General features: G+C 50.3%; 1 protein-coding gene across 1 annotated transcript in view; it reads left to right on the forward strand.

Annotated features, from left to right (window-relative positions):
• Positions 1-3,443: 3,443 nt before the first annotated feature.
• Positions 3,444-17,250, forward strand: part of PTPRE (protein tyrosine phosphatase receptor type E) — a 177,120-nt gene continuing 163,313 nt past the window's right edge. Inside the window, exon 1 of the mRNA XM_032282005.1 lies at positions 3,444-3,690. The gene's annotated coding sequence lies outside the window, so the exon portion shown is untranslated. The remainder of the gene's footprint in view (positions 3,691-17,250) is intronic.

Genomic DNA, 17,250 nt, shown 5'->3' on the forward strand with positions numbered 1-17,250 from the left:
CTGACTGTGGTTACCAAAAGTCATCTCTTGGTGGGGACAGGTCCTGAACAAAATCACAAAGGACTCTGGTGTTGTCTCAGTATATTAGTCCATTTTCATGCCACCATTAAAAACATAACTGAGACTGGGTAACTTGCAAAAGACCGAGGTTTAATGGAGTCACAGTTCCACATGGCTGGGAAGGTCTCACAATCATGGTGAAAGGCAGAGGAAGAGTAAAGGCACATCTTACATGGTGGCAGGCAAGAGGGGGTGTTCCCTTTATAAAACCATCAGATCTCACGAGATTTATTCACTATTCACTCTCATAAGAACAGTATGGGAAAAACCCACCCCCATGATTCAATCGCCTCCCATAGGGTCCCTCCCACGACACATGAGGACTACGGGAGCTACAATTCAAGATGAGATTTGGGTGGGGACACTGCCAAACCATATCACTCAGTTTTTCCTTCCTTGCCCTGCCCCATAGCCAATCAATAATCAAGACCTGTTTATTTATTTATTTTTTTGCTTCCTAAAGTTGAATAATTTTATGAGACTGCGTCTGTATAATGTTTAAAAGCAACTTCTTATTAACTTTCCACACATTGATTTTGTCTTTTTTTTTTTTTTTCTTATCCTCCTAGACACTGCTCCTGGCCTCAGCATTTTAATTTTAATTGACATCTATTGGACCCTCCAAGCGTGATAGGCAGTATCTGAGTTTCTGCAGAGAAATCCAAAGGCCCAGTCCTTGAGTGAAACAGAAGACAAGTAACTGCAGTTATACCAACAATCACAGGAACCCTGCCTCAAGCTGGGTTTTAGAGGAAAGGGGCTAAATGGCTGTGTGTAGGGGAGGCGGGGGAGAGGGGACAGGGACAGGCCTGAGATGGGATCAGACAGCCAGTGTGCCAGGGAACTGAAGAGGAAGCTGTGGATTCAACAAGGGCCCTAAAAGATGAGGGTGGTGAGGTGTTCAGGATGGCAAGAGGCAGGTGAGCTCCTCAAAGCCTCGGAGGGGAATGATAGGGAACTGATTCCGATGTCTACAGGGACCTTGAGCCTATGAGAGGCAAAATGAAGATGATGAAGATGGACGAAGGGAATCAACAGGGCCCTGGCACACACACCTCTGACAACATCCTTGTGTGTGATGATGATGAATGTCTGCAGTCTTTAGAAAGAGTTGAGGGATATTGTTGAATCCCTAGAATAATTTTTGGGGTCCAGCAGAGAAGATATTATGAGGAAGGAATTGCCATCTGCCTTCCCATCATGTTATCAAGGCTGTTCACTTTCCAATAGCAGATGTCTGACAAAGGCAACTTGTTTCTGTCTTCTTAGCTCACAGTCTCTGCCTCCCCAGCCCGGCAGCGTTAGCAAGCAAAACTGTGCTCAGCAGAGATTTGTAATTACGGCCTTCATGTACATAAGCCTGGCTCTGCAAGCCACAGCTGCAGAAAAATCCAAAGCCTGGTGATGTCATGGGGCACCGTCCCCACTTCAACTACTCCTTGGAGGTGCACTCAGGAGGGAGCCGCCTGCCCTGCTGGGCTCCTAGGTGACCAGGCTGCTGCTGCTGCCGGCTGGAGCCCATCCTCCTCTGCTCTGTCAGCCCAGATGCCTTCACCGAGCACCTCCTGGCTATTGAAGTTGTTTTAGGAGCCTTCGTCTGAGAACCCATGGAGACCAGCAGAGCCTGGGCTGCTGGAGCTTACAGCCCTGGGGGTAGGGGAGCAGGACAGGACAGACGCCAAAGGAGCAAATAAACCCACAAGTAATTCTAAACTGTGATGGGGTTGTGGAAGAGAGTGGTAGAGGAGAGGGTTGCAGGGCAGTCTTCCAGGGGCCACCAGCAAGAAGGAGCCGGGTGCAACAGAGATCTTCCAGAGGCCGCCAGTAAGGAGCCAGGAGCCCCAGGCAAGAAGGAGCTTGGTTCTGGCACTGAGAGTAAGGAGGCTTGGTTGAATGCCAGCGGGCAGGGGTGAGAGGCTTGGGGAAGCCAGGGAGCTTCGTGGGGTTTGCGTCTTATTCTGCATGGAGGCTTTTAAGCAGGGAGCTAGCAGGACCCGGTTTACACTTTGTAAGGTGCCCTGGACAAAGTGCGAAGAATGGATCATCTGGGAGAGTGGGTCAGAAGCTGGGGAGCCACTGCAGGCTTTGGAGGGGTGAAGGCAGTGAGAGGAGAGAAGGGCGAGAGGCATGGAGAAGCTGGTGGGAAGTGGACTTGGAGAGGGACTGGAGGTGGGCCATGGAGGCAGGGACAGGGATGACCACAGAGAAACCAAGTAAGAGCAAGAGGCAGGTCTGAGACAGCCGGGAGGAGCTGGGCTTGGAGGAGAGGGCCCAGGGCCGTGCTGTTTAGAGTCATTCCCATATGGTTGGTGTTTGAAGCTCTGGGGCTAGACAAGGCCCCTAGGGACAGAAATGGGCAGGGCAGGGCAGGGCAGGGCAGGAAGGTGAAGCTCAAGTTCTCCACTGGTTTCACAGCTCTCTGCCCCTATGGAGGGGGAAGTCCCACTCTGGGCACATCACCTGCGGGTGGCCTCTGCCGGGAGGTGCCCACTGTTCTGCAGCCTTTGGGACCTGTAGCTCTGTTCGGAACAGGCCTCAAGTATGCTAAGAGTCCTCGGCTGGCAATCGGTGCAACATGGGTAACACACCCAAACTGCCACTTTCTCATGGTTCATTCATTCACTCATTCATTCATTCCTTCATGAGCCTAATGAGCTGAGCCCTACCACAGAATCCAGCTTTCCTCATGAGGGCTGGGCCTTGGCTCCACCGAGGGCACAGCACAGAGATTCAGAACCAAGATGCCACCAGGGTCCTTTCTGCTCCTCCCATGGAACTGCGTGTTCTCCGAAACCTCTTGAAATAGCTTGAGTGAAATTCCCTGGAAGAAGTCGGCTAGACAGCAGGCCCAGCGCCTGGCTCTGTGGCTTTTCTTTCTCTTCGCGTTTTTAACTTTGCCAGATGCTTCCTTAACGACAAGCGAGCCCTCTTCAACATCCCCCAAACAGGCGCCTTATCCCTCTTTCCAGAGGAGGCCACCAGGCCCAGCGACCTCACAGCTCTCCCAGCTTCCCTGCGCTTCCCACACCTGCTGCAAGACCAGGGCGAGTCCCCAGCCAGGCCACTTCCTGGTGCACAGGGACAGAGCAGGGAGAGGCCGGACCTTGCCTTTGCTCTCCCGCAGGTGTGAGTGCCCACCATACCTTGACCCTCTCTCTGTGCACCTGCGTCCTGGCGGAGGGGCTGGGCCAGGCCTCCCTGGCAGGGGCACCAGCCTTGGGTAAACAGATGCCCACAGTGCCTGGGTGCTCCCAGGGCAGGGCCTCCGGGCCATCCCGCCGTGCGGGTAGGGCGGGCGCCCTGGATGCGCTCCCAGCGCCGGGCACCAGGCGTCGCCCCCGCTCCTCGCAGCGCCCGGGCCCCCGCCCCCGCCGCGGAGCCGCAGCCGGAGCAGGAGCAGAGGCGGCAGCGAGACCTGGACGGCGGGACAAATTTCCTGCTCGGCTGCGGACTGCGAGGCAGGAGCCGGCGGGAGCGGCGGCAGGAACCCGCGGCCTCTGCGCGTCCCCGCGACCCTTCTTCGCGCCCGGCGGAGACAGCCGGGCGCCCCGGAGGGCGGCGGGCGGGCGCCCGGGAGATGCGGAGCCGCCGCGGCAGCACGATCGGCGCGACCGGACTGCCCCCCCCGAGGTGAGCGCGCGCGTGCGGGCGGGGACCCTGCGCCCCTGAGCCCCTTCGGGAACCGTGCGCCCCAGGCTGCCCGAGCAGGCCGGGGATGCTGCCTCGGCCGCCGCCGCGGGAGGGAAGGGCCGCTCCGGGGCTCCGAGTCCCGACCCTGTCCCCTCCGCCCCTGCGGGGCTCCAGGTACCAGAGGCTGGGGACCTCGGGACTCCGGATTCCTGACCCCGGCCCGCGGCGCGTCCCCTCACCCACAGTCTCCAGCCCAACTTGGCGACCACAGTGGCGGTGCTCACGCTCCCTCTCGGTAAACAAGAGCAGGGCGCGCGGGTCTGCGGGTGGCGACTGCGCGGGGGCCGGCGGCAGGGCGGCGTACGTGAAAGCGGGCGACACGGAGAGCGGGTGCCGGGCGCGCGTGGGGGGCTGCGCGCACGCTAGGCTGGAGGCTGGAGCCTTTGAAGAAAGTGGTTCGAGTTGTGCCAACTCGGGGAGGGGCCAGCGCGCTGCCACGGTGCTGCCCCGCAGCCGGGCGACTGCTCCTTCCCAGCGCGAGGCAGGCGGAGCGGGACACAGCAGCCGCGGGGGCTCGCTCAGAGATACGGTGGGGAGGCCCTGGCAGGTGGTCCAAGCCGGACTGCCACGATTGATTTGCAGGGTCGGTGACCTCACAGGGCTCCCAGGCACAGAAGCCAGGGCGGTGCCAATTCTGAGCGCTCCCGGGACCATCTGGGGAAGGCCAGGCAACCCACAGGATGGGGAGGCAGAGCCAAGCCGGATGGAGACCGTGCTGGACCTGACCTAAATTCCTTCCAGGCATGCAAACCTTTCCGGAAAGGTTAGGCAATTATACTTGCATAATTGTGGTATTGATTTGTCTTGAGTAGTGACCATTCCATCAGAGTTTCAATCCAGGAAACTCAAAGAAAGCATATAGCTCTCCGCTTGTATTTTAGAGTGAATGAGTGTATGGCTGACTTGAATGAACACCAGCAAAGAGTGATCATGTGATCCAGAAATTCCTGTGTCCATGTCCAGTCAGCTCTGCGTTTGGCCCCAGGTACCCCTTGACCCAGGGCGTGTGGAGGTCCTTGTGTCCCAAAGACCCATGAAGTTCTGCCTCTGCCCACTATATGACTCTTGCCCATTTAAACTCTGTGTGTTGGGGGTGGGGGGTGCCAGTGGCTGGGGCCAGCGTGTCACCACCATGGTCACTGAGCCTGCATGGTATGGGCAGGACTCTGGTGTGAGCAGCATTGGGGGTCTGTACTTTCCAGGCATAGGCTCTTGGCATTTGGGGAGCAAAAGGTTAGAGGTGAGGTGGAGCAGGCCCAAGAGGAGGGGGCTGCGCTGTCAGTGAGAGGGGCCTGATGCAGCACCCAGCCCTTCCCACACAAGGCCCTGCCCCTGAATGTGACTGTGGGGGCTGAGGTTTTTGTTCATTGATGTTGGTGATGCCTGTGAGTCACCACCACCCCCTCCCTGCCCCAACAGACTGTTCCCATGTGGACAAGAGCTAGGAGCTAGGTTTGTCTCTGTAAAAGGCCAGGTGACTGCATGTGTCCAGATGCTTGGAACTTAATCACACAGTCCCTCATCAGTTCCAGTCAAACCAGTTGAGGGAAGTGGATGAGGGCGTTATTGTCTCTTTGTGTGATGCTTCTTGGAGGCCCTGAGTGGACACAAAGTGAGGGTAAATTGAAAAGCCATACACAGAGGCTACCTCTCACTTCTGCAGGGGAGCCACCCAGCCAAGAGAGACCCACTCCCTGTGTCAGCAACCCCACCTCCACGGAAGCCTGGAGGAGGTCCTGAAGCACTGTGCCCTGATGGGAGTCCCCTCTTCTCCAGGGATGCGTGTGTGTGCAAACCATTGCCCCCCGAGAGTGGATGCGGCAGTATGCGTAAATCATTGCCCTCAAGAGGAGAGGCTGCTGTGTGTGCAAACCATTGCCCCTGAACCCCAAGAGAAGAGGCAGTCACCGTGGGAGTGACGGCAGATGCATCAGTTTCAATTGGTGGAAGTATGCTTCTCCCAGCTGTGCCTCAGCGGGTCCACTGTGCTCCATCTCCACCACCGTTAGCGTAGTCTAAGGTGCAACATTCCCTCCCTGCAGGCCAGAGGTGTGTTTCTACCCCCGGTCCCCCCTGCAGTTCTCACCCGCAGACTCCCACTTGACATTTCTCTCTGGAATATCAACTGCCCCATGACTCAATGTGTCAAAATCAAACTTGTGATCTCCCCTCCCCTTCCAGTGTTGTCTTTATCCATCCAATTACACCAGCCTCCATGTTGCTTCTGAAATCTATGCCGGACTGTAGTTTCTGTGAAGAGAGGACAATACTGTATCTCCAGTGCCCAACCATGGTCCTGCCCGTGGAGCCTCGAGGACTGCTGTCACAGATGAACAAGTGGGAAGTGAGACCTTCCTGAAGCACAAGTGCTGATGGAGCAAGTGTGTGTCTGTTGCGTGGATGTTGTACAATTGCTAGGCTGCCACATGTTTGCTGACATGGATGGGCATGGTTCATCCAGGAGTCATGCGGCCAGCTCTTCTGGAGATGCTGGACTCACCTGCTAAAATAACTGTCAGCTTGGACCAGAGACACCCTAAGTGACCTCCCAGGGAGGAAGGCTTGGGATCAGGGAGGGGACAGGAGCGAAGCTGCCCTCCATTCCCTTGCCAGACAAGTCCTTTTCATTTATAACATTTGAGTCACCCTTACAGAACTTCTGTTGCCAAAGCAGGAATGAATGTACTCGTTAGGGTAAACACTGGCCTTCTTAATATTTGAATATCACTTGGGAAAAAAACTGCAGTTCTAAGAACATCTCTGGTTTTTCTTTTGGCTTTTTCCTACTGAACCAATGGCTTTGTCTTCCATGAAGCTCCCAAAGCTTTCCAGATCCCAAGACTCAGCTCCCTGCTATCAGGCTCCTTCTCCTTTATCTCCATTTTAGGAACTCCTACCCATACCTCAAGGCCCACCTCAAATGTCTCAGTCTCCACAAAGCCTTCCTGGACCCTCTACCTGAGAGAAGTCTCTCTTACACTTGGTTCCATAGAACGTTATTTGTGCCTGTCCTAAATCACTTACTGGACTCGATTTTGATGTCCAGTTCACCTGCTCAGGTAGTTTATCTGCTCCACTAGGCAGCCAGAGCTTTAAGGATGGAGGGTGTGTCTCTGAGAATGTGTACTTTAGGTTCAGGTGTGGATTCAAATTCTAACTCTGGTGTGGCCTTGGTTAAATGACTCAAAATGCAGGCCTCAATGTTCTCTTCGGTAGAATGGGAGTCATCATCTCTATTTCCCCAGGGTGCTGCTGTGAGGGAGACAAAGGATGCATTCGGTCTACAGGCCATGTGGCTGGTATGCAGTAAACTGTGGTTATCTTTCCCCTACAACATCTAATGCTGTGCATTGCTCATGTAAGAATCAATGAAGTTTGAGGCTGGGTGCAGTGATTTACAACCGTAATCCCAGCGCTTTGGGAGGCTGAAGCAGGTAGATCACTTGAGGCCAGGAATTCCAAACCAGCATGGGCAACATGGTGGAACTCTGTCTGTAGGAAACACACAAATCAATTAGATGGGTGTGGTGCTGCACACCTGTAGTCCCAGCTACTCAGGAGTCTGAGGTGGGCGAATCATCTGAGCCTGGGAGGTCAGGGCTGCAGTGAGTCATGTTCACACCACCACACTCTAGCCTGGTTGACAGAGTAAGACCCTGTCACAGAAAAACAAAGAGAATCAGTGAAGTTTGAATGAATATATGAACTAAGCCAAAAACCATATGAGTAGATGGATACCTTTTGTGCATCATCCAGATTGGGAGGTCAAATCAGTATGGTGTGACATGCTAGATAACTTTCTTTTTTTGCATTGACAGCCTAAATGATTATTATGCAAATTTTTCGTGGTTAAGTATTTTAATCTCATAATGTTATCACTTACCAAGAAGCCATCTATTCTTCAACGTGCACCACTGACTCCAGTGATCGATGAGGCGGAAGTGCAAGTTGCTCTGCACTTGAACCTGGGCTCATGGCCTGAATTAAACCAGGCTGGGTGTGAGGCTCTGCAAAAGCAAACGAAGCCCAGGCTGGAGAAGCAGTGTGGGCTAGAATGAGGTATATGGAACCAGGATAGGAGAGCAGCTTCTAGACCAGAACTTAGATCTAGGAAGCTGTGGCCTACCCTAGAAACTCTCAGAACTTCACTTTGCTTATCCAAAGAAAGGGGCTGTCCCAGGCCATCTCTGAGCCCCTTACAGCTCCTGTGCTTCCGCCCGATTTCACCCCTCCCCACCACTGGGCAGAAAGGGCTGCTGGATCCCAGGCAGGGTGCCTCCTGTTTCTTGGCTCAGCACTTAGCCACATGTCTCTGCTTTGTACACCAAATCTAGAGAGAGTGAGAGAGAGTCCTGAGGGTACGTGTAGCATGCTGCCAATTTTAGGTACTGGCCCTAGACATATCAAAAGTTTCTTTTGGAGGATTAACTTCTCATTATTTTGTCAGTAGCATTTTCTTTTCACCCAGAGTCCTGGATGATATTTTAGATGGCTGGGAGTTTACATCAGCCATACCTGAGGCAATAGGGGTTGGTTGAACATTACTAATCCTTGCGCAGACACAGGTGAGCAGTTGTGGGGTCGGTTGCTGCTGGATGTGGGCGAGGAGACCCCTAGTTTAGGGATTATGAAGCCAGCCTCCTTTTCTTCCCTGGGTTCCTGCTTTTCTCCCAGTCATACCTGTCTTGGTCCGCCCCGTCCAGGTGTTCTGCGTGGGGGGGTTTGATGTGGTGCACAGCCTTTGAACTATTACAACACCCTGTTCACCACAAGAAATGTGGGCCCTCTGTCTTTCTTTCAACTGTACAAATACTTCAGAAGCTTTGATTAAGCTTATGAAATAAAAATTCTTAATATTCTATTTCAGAAAAATAAACATATCATTTCATATTGATTCCCAATGAAATAGGGGCCAGATAAAATATTTTAAAAGGACATCTGTTTTTAAAATATCTTTCAAATGCAATCAAGAATGTTCAGTTAATCTAGTCCATTATGTATATTGTAACAAGTAACAAAAGGTGCAGAGAAATCTTTCTGCCAAAAACAAATATAAAGTCCAGCAGGGAGTAAGGAAATGTTTGAAGAAAAAAAATGATTCTTAGTTATGCGCTAAAAACCAAACGTGTTTTGGGCAGGTGCTTTGATGTTAGTGTTTGGTGGGTGGAGAGTAAAGAACTGATAGGGAAACTTGTTTGAATCCCATGTCTGGGTGCTGGCAGCACATTTGATCCAAGGGAAGGGCTAGCACGGGAATGATAGCGTTTGGCTGTGAGCTCCCCAGGCAGGTATGTGACTGTCATCAGCTCCCAGGGATGGACAGCCGGTCACAATGCCGGGAGCTCAGAGCTCACTCTGCGCATGTATGTGAAGTGGAGACATGGATGGATGGAGGTAACAGAACTCAGTAGGTGCCTGTCCAGGTGGCAGGGGAGGAGGCCAAGAGGAGCACGCTCTCCCCGCTGTGATTTTACTCTGTCTGAATACCAGCAGCAGGTGGAAGCCATGGGGCTTTGTTTTCAAGGGAGGCAACACAGCCTGGTTCTCAGGGAAAGGACTTAGGAGCAGAAGGACTGGGATCAGATGGGGACCCATGAGACTGAGGCTCTGGACAAGGCAAGGGACCTCCCCTGGCCCAGTGTGAGCCCAAATCTTTACAGTGGGGAGCGTTATGCCCCCAAGGGATGCTTGGGGATTGAGGGAGGTGATGCTCGAAGGCCTGGCCACTCACCAGTGGGCCAGTGGTCTCACACAAGGCAAGGCCCAGGGAACCAGAATCAAAGGCCGGAGATGATGTCAGCCATGACTTCTCCTCTACTACAGTCGCTTTGTCCTCAAGGCAAGTCTCTTAATTTCTATTTGATAAATGCAGAAACATAATTTTTGGATATTAATGTCCCTAAATCTGTTTGGACATTTCAGCTGAACATTAGTCACCAGTTTTGTACTAGGGAGAACATTAGTTCCATTTTTCTTCTCAACTGAGATTTTTAAATGTCCTATCACATAGCCACTTGATTACAGTGTATTGTTTTAAATGACCTTTGTACTAGGTCCTTTTACTCCAGAAGACCTTGGTGTTTTCCAGGCTGTGTCTCAGCAGTAGGGCTCTCACAGGGCTGCATTGCAGACTGGTTTGCTCTCCGCAGGCGTGGCCCCGACGCCTCAGCTAACGTGCACAAGGGTGCTCTGAGGGTCGGGACCCGCCCACCAAGCACAGCCCAGACAAGTGGACGCTCCTGTCCAGGCAGGTTCCAGGTGAAACTCTGGGGAGCTCCAGCCTTCCTTTCTTCTCCAGTTTAAAGAGGCTGGCCTCAGAGGTGGACTCCTCCTTCCATGATTTGATGTCCGACCTTGGGACCGTCCTCTCCCTCCTTCCCCTACCTCATCCACCAGCCTTTTGGTCTGAAATCCTTGTCACGGGGCAAAGCTTTTTATTTTGTTGTTGGAAACACTGTATACGGTTTGGCTGTGTGTCCCCTCCAAATTTCATGTTGAAATGTGATGCCCAGTGTTGGAGGCAGGGCTTGGTAGGAGGTACTGGATCGTGGGGGCAGGTCCCTCACGATTACTAACGCCATCCCTTTGGTGATGAGTGAGTTCTCGCTCAGTTAGTTCACATGAGATCTGGTCATTTTAAAGAGTGTGGCACCCCGCCCCCCGCCACACTCTCTCTCTTGTTCCCACTCTCACTATGTGACATGCTGGCTCCCTGCCTCCTCTGCCTTGAATGGAAGCTCCCTGAGCCTCACCTGAAGCAGGTGCCAGCATTATGCTTTGTGCACAGCCTGCAGACCATGAGCCCATTAAACTTCATTTCTTATGAATTACCCAGCCTCAGGTATTCCTGTATTGCAACCCAAGAGCAGACCGACACACACAGCACAGGTGGAAATACAGGCTCTGCAGACACCGGCTGCCACTTTTTCTGACACCACCGTTTTTCCCAGGACAGGCTCTACTCTTAACTCTTCTAACCCCATCCACTTGTTACAAAACGTACTTTCAGGAAAAGGCTGGGTTGTTACTGAGAAAACATGGGACGGATCTTTGGAGGTGGGAAGGCCTCCAGCCTTCTCTGGGGAAGACAAAGTAAATTCTCCCTATGGAATGCTCCAGCTCGTTTTCTAGATTCCAGAGAAACCCGCTAGTGAATTCAACGAAGAGTTGGTTTTCAGCACAGACTATTTCCTACAGGCGTCGGTGTTTCTTTCCAAATCCCTCCTCTCTTCAGGGCACGTTCCCACTGTTCTATACACAGGAGAGAAAGCACTTCTTAGATGCTGAGCTTCTATCTTCCAATGTTTGTAACCGAGGAGACCTGGAAGTTCCCTTTCAACCTGGAATGTGAGCCCTGCATGCTGGGCATGAGATAAGGACCAAGGAATGATCCAGGACAATTTCAGAGGGCACAGGGCTGGCATATCTTCACGTCAGGGTGTGGAGCTAACACTCAGACCCACACACTCTGAATCTCTGAAACAGAAGCTCTCACAGTTCCTGGGGAGGAAATCAGTATGAGTTAATGAAAAGCCTGAATATTGTGGATTTTTATTACATTCAAGGATTTACAGTAACTCAATCCAGGCCAACAAAATGTTGCCTTCAGGCACTTACTTTAATGAATAGAAAGCTTGCAAATGCTCTTCCAAAGAGAATAAGACAGTTTTGCATTGTAAATATGTAAAACTCCCGTACAGACTTAGTTGCACTAGGAAGTCTACTAATCAAAAAGAAACTTGTTTCTAGCCACATTATTTCAAATCATCCGAAAACTTACATGTTACTAGTGAAACGTTTCCTTGTGATTAACACTTTTTTCCAGTATGTTTTTCCTCTTTCTGAAAGCGACCTTAGTTTCATAAATAGTTGGACATTTAAGTACTGGAGGAAAGAACGCTGTGAAACAGTAGCCTCGTCCTTAACTGTGAACTGCTGTGGACTCAGCGCTCTCTTTTCCTAAGCTCATAGCAGCACTTTATTCAGTGCATCAGTAATTCAATAAATTACTTTTGCCAAGATTGCAAACATCAGCTAAAGTTCCGTCATCTATTGGAGATGTTATCAGTCTGTCCATTTAAATTCCTTTGAGCAAAGTCCAGATTTTGGCCCGAAGTAATATAAAAATGCAAGAGCCAGAAATTTAATAATTTTGTGCTGTGTTGTGCCAAGCCAGGCCTATTCTTAGCTAGCCAACAAAATTCTTTCAAAGGATATTTTTTGGTTTTCATCAAATGTAAGTAGTGTTTAAGAGTTCTAAATATCATTTAGAAAGAACGAATGGAAGTATTAAACGTTTATTGACTACCTACAGGATACAGAGGATCTATGACTTAAGATGCTTTTGTTATAGTGCCTTAACTTTACATCGGGTTTATTGGGTACTGGGTGCATTTTAAACTTATGATATATTCTATTTACAATGGGTTCATCAGGATATGACCTCACTGTAAGCTGAGGAGCATCCGTACACACTGTGGTCAGCACTGGAGTTAAAAAAAAAAAAAAAAGGCATGATCACCTGTGGCATTGTGTGGCTATTCCAGGTCCACAGGGAGACAGAACTCACTTCCAGAGAGTGTTAAATGTGATGCTGGATGCTCTTGCAGAGGAGTAGGGTCCTGGAAGGCCCTCCCCAGGTAGAATAGTGACAAGATCTGGCTCTGTGTCCCCACACATCTCATCTTGAATTGTAATCCAAATTGTAATCCCCACGTGTTGGGGGAGGGGCCTTGTAGGAGGTGATCAGATCCTGAGGGTGGTTCCTCCATGCAGTTCTCACGATACTGAGTGAGTTCTCATGAGCTCTGATGGTTTTATAAGGGACTCTTTCCTCTTTGCTGCCTACTTCTCCTTTCTGCCGCCTTCTGAGAAGGTGCCTTGCTTCCCCTTCCACCATGATTGTAAGTTTCCTGAGGCCTCCCCAGCCATGCTGAACTCTTTCCTTTATAAACTACCCAGTCTTACGCAGTTCTTTATAGCAGTATGAAAATGGACTAATATAACGAGGCTTGGTTTACTGGGCCATTTTCTAGGCAGCTGACGGCTTGAGCATTGCAGACAGAGGGGCTGCCATGTGCTTGCCTGGCAGTGGAAAGCACTGTGTCCTGTCTGGAGCTGGAGCCCAGGGATGGAGGGGATGGGACAAGAGAGATGCAAACACTTGTATACCATCCAGGAGTCTGGATTCTGTCTGATGAACCAGCAGTTCTTTTTTTTTTTTTTTCCCATTTATTTATTTTATTGCATTTTAGGTTTTGGGGTACATGTGAAGAACATGCAAAATTGTTGCATAGGAACACACGTGGCAGTGTGATTTGCTGCCTTCCTCCCCATCACCTACATCTGGCATTTCTCCCCTTGCTATCTCTCCCCAGCTTCCCACCCCCCACCGTCCCTCCCCTATTTCCCCCCAACTGACCCCAGTGTGTAGTGCTCCCCTCCCTGTGTCCATGTGTTCTCATTGTTTAACACCCGCCTATGAGTGAGAACATGCGGTGTTTGATCTTCTGGTCTTCTGTCAGTTTGCTGAGAATGATGGTTTCCAGGTTCATCCATGTCCCTACAAAGGACCCAAACTCATCGTTTTTGATGGCTGCATAATATTCCATGGTGTATATGTGCCACATTTTCCCTATCCAGTCTATCGTCGATGGGCATTTGGGTTGGTTCCAGGTCTTTGCTATTGTAAACAGTGCTGCAATGAACATTCGTGTACATGTGTCCTTATAGTAGAACGATTTGTAATCCTTTGGATATATACCCAGTAATGGGGACTAAAATTAACTCCAGATGGATTAAAGACTTAAACATAAGACCTAACACCATAAAAACCCTAGAAGAAAATCTAGGCAAAACCATTCAGGACGTAGGTGTAGGCAAGGACTTCATGACCAAAACGCCAAAAGCATTGACAACAAAAGCCAAAATAGACAAATGGGACCTAATCAAACTCCACAGCTTCTGCACAGCAAAAGAAACAATCATTAGAGTGAATCGGCAACCAACAGATTGGGAAAAAATTTTTGCAGTTTACCCATCTGACAAAGGGCTGATATCCAAAATTTACAAAGAACCAGCAGTTCTTAACTTGCCTTAAATTATGACCCCTTTGAGATTCTAAGGAGGACTACGGACTCATTCTCCAGAAAAATGCATGTGTGCACATGTGTCATTTTTACAGTTTCAGCAACTCTTTCCTCACACCTCTCCCCCGATCCTGCGGCTCACAGGTTCTAGGTGTGTCCCTTTTGTGTGGCCTGGCCAGCCCCACGGAGTCCAGCAGCATGCTCAGCTGTGAGGTTGAGAAGGGACCTGCTGCTGGCTCTGTGCCTGATAAGCCAGAATGGAGGTGATGGAGGAAACCAAGTCAGCAGGTTGGATTCATAGGCAACATGACCGTGCCGGTGAGAGGATGAGGGTGAGAACCAAGGCCCCATTTTTGACTAGGGTGATTGGCTCCATGCGGACCAGACCCAGGCTTACGGGATGATCACGCACCCAGGCTGGGAGGCGGAAGCTGCTCCAGTGTGTGGAATCCAAGCAGCTGATTCCAGCAGGGAGGGTCTGTCCAAGGGGAAGTGAAGAGAGTTTTTCAGCATGAAATTGAAGGTGTCAAAGTTTGTGCTTCACTGCGATAAACTGTCATCTTTATTAAATATTGGCTTATGGGGCCAGGTGTGGTGGCTCACGCCTGTAATCCCAACACTTTGTGAAGTTGAGGTTGGAGGATTGCTTGAGGCTAGGAGTTTGAGACCAGTCCCGGGACATAATGATACTGTCTCTAAACACATTTTAAAATTAGCCAGGCATTATGGTGTGTGCCTGTAGTCCCAGCTACTCTGGGGGTGGAGGCAGGAGGATTGCTTGAGCCCAGGAGGTTATGGTTGCAGTGAGCCATGATCACACCACTGTACTCCAACTGTGGTGACAGGGTGAGACCTTGTCTCAAAGAAAATGTTGTAATCTTGAAATTGGGTTACACTGTACATTCTTAGGGACTAGATAGTATTCCTAATAAAATGCCATGTAGGCCAGACACAGTGGCTCACACTTGTAATCCCAGCACTTTAGGAGGACAAGGTGGGCAGATCACATAAGGTCAGGAGTTCAAGACCAGCCCGGCCAGCACAGTGAAACCCTGTCTCTACTAAAAATACAAAAATTAACTGGGCATGGTGGGGCGTGCCTGTAATCCCAGCTACTTGGGAGGCAGAGACAGGAGAATTGCTTGAACCCGGAGGCAGAGGTTGCAGTGAGCCAAGATCACAACACTGCATTCCAGCCTGGGCGACAGAGCAAGACACCATCTCAAAAAAAAAATAAATAAAATAAGAAGAAGAATGCCATGTAATGAATCCTTTAATGATGGCTGTTGTCATCAGAGAAGTCATCTTACAGGAGGTGTGATGTCTCCTGCTCCCACTTACAAAGCAGGTGGGAATGATCTCGAAAAGCTCCATGAGATGACCCTCGGCCTCTGATGGGGACAAATGAGGGTCACCCGGCTCTCTCTCTGGCTCCTGTGACCCTTATCTAAAGACCTCAGGCTGGCTTGGAGCACCACATTTAAGTTTCCTTTCAAAAAGGAGAAAATCTATATGGAAGCAATGAAGATTATTGAAGGAGTATAAACAGTAGCTTGGGGGAAAGGCTGAAAGAATCTTGGCTTTTCATGCAAACCAAGTCCCAGGGCTGGCTTCATGGCTGCTGGACCACCCCCGCCCAGTCAGCATCCTGGCAGTTGGCACTTTGGCAGAGTCGGAGGTCAGACACACAATGACGGCAGGAGCCAAGGCGGGGCCTGCCCACGAGGAAGAACTATGGCTGCTGAGCGCGGATGTGTATTTCTCAAGGAGTGTGAAAGAGCCTTTTTGCAAAATTGCAGAGAACTGGCCTGACTGGGAAGTGCAAGAATTTTCTTCCCTTCAGGGAAGAGGGAAGGTTAACTGAAGGTTCCTTGGGCTGGAACCCGTCTCAAAGTCCTGGTTCTCAGAAACCCGGGGTGAATTTATGAGCACATCTATTGTAGGAGTTATTGCATTTTGAAGATGCAAAAATTCATTTCGTACCTTTATTTTACACATCAAACCTTACCCGGGTATGTTTCTGCGTTTCCGTGCAGGGCAGTGCCTAGGACCGAGGCAGATTTGGCTCAATCAATGTGCCGAGGAAATGGAATTCATTGCACACTGCAGAACTGACACTTAAAGGCATCGAGGTCAAATAAAAAAAGACAATTTTACTCATTTCTGCTGATTTTCTCAATAACCTTTCTGATATGTTTGAACATAACTAGAAATGTTATTTTCCGTCTAAGTCTTTCAGCTCACCAAAAACCAAAGTTAAATTCTACCCTTGCGCTTTAGATGTTAACAATCTGAGAAGTTTGGCAAGCGATTTGATCTTCCTATTTAGACTCAGAGCTGGAGGCCAGCTGCAGATGAGGAAAGGGAGACTTGCCCAGGGCACGCTGCCTGCCCCTGTCACCCGGGTTGCCTTCTTCCTGCTCTGTGCTGCCCCTAGTGGACTGACCCCTTATTCCTCCCTCCTGTGCCTGCAACCCTGCTTATGGTGCTGGCCTCAGGAAACCAAGGCCCCTCATCTGCATCCATAAAAAGAAAGCCCGGGTTATTCATCTGTTCAGACAGAAGTGCATTGCAACCTTTCACGGGATCTGAAGGTGAGAAGCTATGACTTTGTGACTGCGTATCCATCTTTTGCCTGCTTGGCCCAAGGAATGCTCAGCCTCGTCCTCTGGGTGTGGTTCCCGCCTGGCAATTTACTTCCAGGAGGTACTTGAGAAGGCAGTAGCATGTGGAAACATCTTATGTGCAGCATGCTTTTGTTTACAAATGACTTATTACTGGTTATGTCAAAAATACACATCCTGAATGAATGGGCAATGCTGGGTAGAAATCAGTGATGTCAATCCTGGTTATTTTACTTAGCAATGGAGTTTTTGTTTTTTGAGGTTTTTTTTTGTTTTTTTTTTTTTTTTTGTCCTTTTCAGTATAGTAGTAATTTGTAAATGCTTTAAAGAGGTTATGCTTTCTTTAGTGGCTTGGCATCTTGGAAATTGGAGCAGCCAGGCTTGGCGTGCTGTGTCCATTTTTAGCCCTAGCAGGCAGGAAGTGTGGCCATGCTCTCCCAGGGGAACTGCTGCAAGTCTGTGGCTAGAATGATGTGGGGTGGGAGTTACTCAGCTGTTTGAATGCAGCGGGCTTAGCTAATGGTAAGGAAGTGCGTGGAGCCTGGGAAGCAATTGGGATCTGGTTATCCTGAGCTCAGCCCCTAGTAACAAAGGCATTTGTGAAGGCTGGAAAGCCTCTGTCAGAAGAGCTCCTGGAGTCTCACTGGGAAGGGGCAATGCCCTGGAGCATGAGGGATCTCCTGCTGCCCCTGCTTTGAGTCTTGCTGAGGGTGCCCTTTGCTCCCTGAGCCCCAGTCAGGGTACAAGTTTCCAGATTGCTGGTGGGCGTGTGACAGCCCACATAGACA

Source organism: Sapajus apella, unplaced genomic scaffold (assembly GCF_009761245.1).
Source record: "Sapajus apella isolate SASKATOON/1434 unplaced genomic scaffold, GSC_monkey_1.0 scaffold13, whole genome shotgun sequence".
Taxonomy (NCBI): domain Eukaryota; kingdom Metazoa; phylum Chordata; class Mammalia; order Primates; family Cebidae; genus Sapajus; species Sapajus apella.